Raw genomic sequence first — 4,650 nt, 5'->3', positions numbered from 1 at the left:
TATACGACCAACAAATTGATGTATCACTTAATTAGATTCATAAAATATCTGTTTACTTTTGCTCCATGTGTGAGTCACTTTACCAAATGTTTCGGTCGCTAACTCAATCAGAAACCCCCTTCAAAGAACTAACATCTCACGTCTTGGAACCATGTGATCCAAAAACAAGACCTATTTGGATTTTTGGCAGTTTCTGCAAATCACACACTGGTATGTTAATCACTAATGCATACTGTTAAAGCTGTGTGTCTCCTTTGGAATGTCGTGGTTGTTTTTCCAGCGTTATCGTGGTATTTTTCCATCCCTGTGTGGAAACCAGTGACTTCTACAATCAGCGGAGAGCTTAAAGCTAGCATACCTGAGACGCATGTGAACTTCTGCGATGCTGAGCTGTTAGACATTAAAGGAAACCTTCTGCTAATAGTGGCTAAACATCAGGTTAGCATTTCATCTTCTGGGTGACTTTAGAGATGAACAGGGCGAGTGGGGATTAGTTCAAATCTTTTTCTTTTTAAAAAAAAATACATTTGCATCCATATTTGTCTTGAAGATATTCGATCAGATTGCTGCAATTTGTGTCCGCATGGAAAATAGTGCAACATTCCCAACTCTGTATCACTCTAAACCTCACAAACTGGAAGGGTCTCTACTTTCAAAGTCGGAAAAATTAAGAGTGGCATCTGCTGACTGCGTTCCAGACCTCGCTTGGCGGTGAATTTCCGAACGGACGGGACATCATTTTCAGTTGAACGTTTTCCACGGCTTCAGGTCCATCTCTTCCAATCACACATTAACAGCGAGCCAGTCCGGACCCTTCAGATGCGAAGCACTCTGGAGCTGGAGCACGATGGGCCTGGCTGCCTTTATGAGAGGCCGTCTCCGCTGCCAGCTAGTGTTAACTCACTGTTCACGAGTGTGTGCACGACAAGACTGATAAAAATCAAAGTCTATGCACATTTGCATGGGTGTCTGGGTGCACACAAAGCGACTGGTGGTAGTGGCATATACCTGCAGAATCCAGCGTTTTCCCGAATTATTATATGGAATTTTACAGACTTGCAGGTACGGTCATGGCCCAATTAATAGACCGAGCCAAGCAAACTGAATGAGACTCTGAACTGGATTTATTTTAACATTCTTCTTCTAGCTGGGTCTCAGGCCTGCCTCATCATTCCTCTCCCAGTATTGCAAATAAACTCATCTCCAAGCCGTTCCTCAAATAAGCAGGCCCGTCCCCGACGATGCACCTCGATAACACCGGATTAGGTTGCCAAACTCAAATAGAGTGGGAAAAGGAGTCGTGAACAGAGGGACTGAAGAGGTCAAAGCCTACGAGTATGCATCCAGTGTTTGGTTCTGGAAACAAAAAAAATCCCTTGCATGGCGTCATTCCTTACGTTATCCCATGGCCCGGTCGACGTGGATGGCCCTCTTGAAGAGTCAAGTTCCTCTGTCTCCCGGAGAGCTCTTGAATGATAACCAGAGCGAACTGCAGTGAAAACATTCATCCTTCTGTTGTTCTGCAGGTGGTTTCACTCATCAGGAAATGAGTTTCATATTTAGGATCTACAACCTTTGCAGACACTTGAGTTAAACCAGGAAAAAAAAATGGCTCCAAGCCTTCAACAAAAAACATTCTAACACTTTACACACAGGATGATGTGACAAGCGCTACTACTGTTCCTGATAAGAAACCTTAGTTATTGTGCAGGTGTGTAAGGATGGCAATTTGGAACATGTGTCTACTTTTGGATCAACAATTTCTAATGAACTGGAAATTGTTTTTATTGAGAAAGTTCCTGCTGACCAGCAACGTTTCAAATTATTCACAGCTGTTGCCGTGTGAAGATGATCCTAAACCAGAAATACATGAAACAGTGATGCAACTCCACCTGCACAACCCCAATAATAAAACAAAAAGCAGAGAAGTGCTGGGGCGTTCATGCGTACTGAGGTGAACTAAGACTGCAGATCTGCAGACTTTGCAGCACGGTACTTGCAGATTTAGCCGAAGATGATTCATTGCAGGTGGCTTTCTGCCCCACGTGGACTTAAATCACATGACTTTTACTTGAGTATGACACAGGTATTAAAACTGATAATCGAAATTGTCACTAGGTGTGAATGTGAGTGTGAATGGTTGTCTGTCCCTGTGTGTTGGCCCTACGACACACTGGCGACCTGTCCAGGGTGTACCCCGCCTCTCGCCCTATGACAGCTGGGATAGGCTCCAGCGCCCCCCGCGACCCTGAAAAGGATAAGCGGAAGCGAATGGATGGATGGACTTTAGGATAAGGTTGGAAATATGCTTAAAACTAACTGCTTCATATAATGTCAAGGGTTTCTTTGGTTTTATAGTGCAAGAAATAAATACAGCTCAGATATGGGGACAAAAGCACAGACAGAGCTAATCTTATTATAGTGCCCAGGGCTCGCAAAATTTCAAAATCCCTGGTAGCCCTTCGGGCAGGGACTCTTCAGTTTGTGGTAGCCCAAAATAAATTTAAGTAGCCTGAATAAAAAAGAGAGCAATTTTTTTGATTGATGTTTTGTTTCCTGTTTTGTTTCCGTTACAATATTATACTTTAATGTATAATATTGTAATGGAAACAAAACATTAATCAAAACATTGTTGAAACACAAATTAAACATTGTATAAAAATTACAATCATCAACTCAAATACTTGGTTCTAATTGAACAGAAATTTCTATGCACTTGTAAGAACTGTGTAGAACATGAATCAGTCTGTGACAGGTCCTGAATTTGGAATTTCCACTGAAGTCACAGGTAAGAGATAAGTGAAACCAAGATCTAGGACATTTTTTTGGAAGTTTGCAAAGACTGCTAAATTTTGCCAATGGTAGTTCACTCTTTGCAACATAGTACGCTGTTCTAAACAGATTTTTCAGGTTTATTTTTAGTATGTTCTTTGCAATTGGTGTTTGTTCTGGGAAAGATATTGCAGACTGAGCAATATTGCATTTCTTGCATTTCTCATGGGTTCTAATGGGGGTCTTTCTTAAAATTACTGGTCCCAGTAACAAAGGCGCTTGTCGACTCAGAAATCGAGGGAAAACCAACAACACACCCGGCAGAACATTGTTATTTACAGGGGTGCACATAAGTGGTCCGCAGGTGCGCATTTGTTGTCAAAATAAAAGACGCGCACCAGATAAGAAGTTGCAACGCGCGTTTGCGTACATATAAAAGGCACTGTTTTTGTCCGCTAGAGTGGGATTTCCACGGCATATTCTGCACCACATCTCTGTGTGTTCATCATTTGTTTGAAGCCAGCTCACCTCCTGCAACCACTTTTCCGAGAATACGCGCTTCTTTTGCGGTTCGGACTCCTCCTGACATTTCTTTGGAGGTGGAGGAACACCAAAGTAATTGCTTAAAGGAGCTTGCTTCTTCGACATCTTTAGGAGTTCTAAACAAATGTCTGTCCTCCTCCAGAAAATCTGGAGGTGCGCGTTGCAACTTCTTATCTGGTGCGCATTTTTTTGTTTTGTTTTGTTTTGTTTTGACAGCGAATGCGCACCTGCGGACCACTTATGTGCTCCCCTGGTTATTTAGCTTGTCATATTCCAGCCACAGAAATTCTTTTGTCCATGAAACCATAAAGATGCACTTTCTTTTTCCCTCATAGTCTGATTTGTCATAACTTTTCCGTTTTGTGGTAGGCTTTTCTTTGGCTGTCACTTCTTCACCCTGACTTGTCTTATTTGGCTCAGCAGAGCTAAAATATATATCCTGCTGCTTTTACACACGTACTTACATAACGGTCAGCGATTCTCTGCGCAATCAACCTCTCACATGTTTAAGCTTGCTGTGGGAGATTTCACTTGTCACGTTTGAATAGTAAGCTAATGAGTGATAAGACGATGTCAGAGGAATTGGTGCGCAATTAATCGTCACTCACCAATCAGTGCTGCCGCTCTCTACACACAGTTCGCGCGATCGCAAAGTGAAAGCAAAAAACAAGCGCAAATTCAAACGCGATTTCAATATGTCACATATTGACAGTGGCTCCCCGATGCCAATGACATAATTACTCAGCTACATTTCCAAAAGAATGCAAAAGCATTGACATATATTTTTCCTTCCTATGATAGCCCGACGGGCAGGGCTGAGATAGATTTTGGTAGCCCGCCTGGAAAATTCGCTAGCCCCGGGACGTCGGGCTAGCGATTTTGCGAGCACTGGTGCCTCCCCACCTAAAGTAAAAATGACCCACTCTGAAAGGTGTTGAAAGAGGTATCAGACACAATAAGGCTTCACTTTAATACACCTTTGTTCCCTACAGTTTTAAATAACTTACCCATTCGTGTAAGAATGACTGAATCAACTCGGTAAGTTCTCCACAGAAGAAATCATGACATAACAGCACAGGTGGCAATTATATGGCAGTGTCTTTTTGAAGTAGGCCTATAACAAAAAAGAAAAGTGACAACCTGTTTAGAACAACATTCAGGGCTTGACGTGAGTCAAAGTCCGGATAGACGGAATCTCTGCTGAAAACAGATGAAGGTTTTTCGTCCCGTCTTCCTGTTTTGTCACAGCTTGCTGTTTTCTAAGACTTTGGTAAGCTCTACATGCCACAGCCAGCAGGCCCGGCTACTCCACTTGCTACGTAGCTGATTGGCAGT

This window comes from Oreochromis aureus, linkage group 15, assembly GCF_013358895.1.
Source record: "Oreochromis aureus strain Israel breed Guangdong linkage group 15, ZZ_aureus, whole genome shotgun sequence".
NCBI classification, from domain to species: Eukaryota; Metazoa; Chordata; class Actinopteri; order Cichliformes; family Cichlidae; genus Oreochromis; species Oreochromis aureus.
This window is presented reverse-complemented; position numbering follows the sequence as displayed.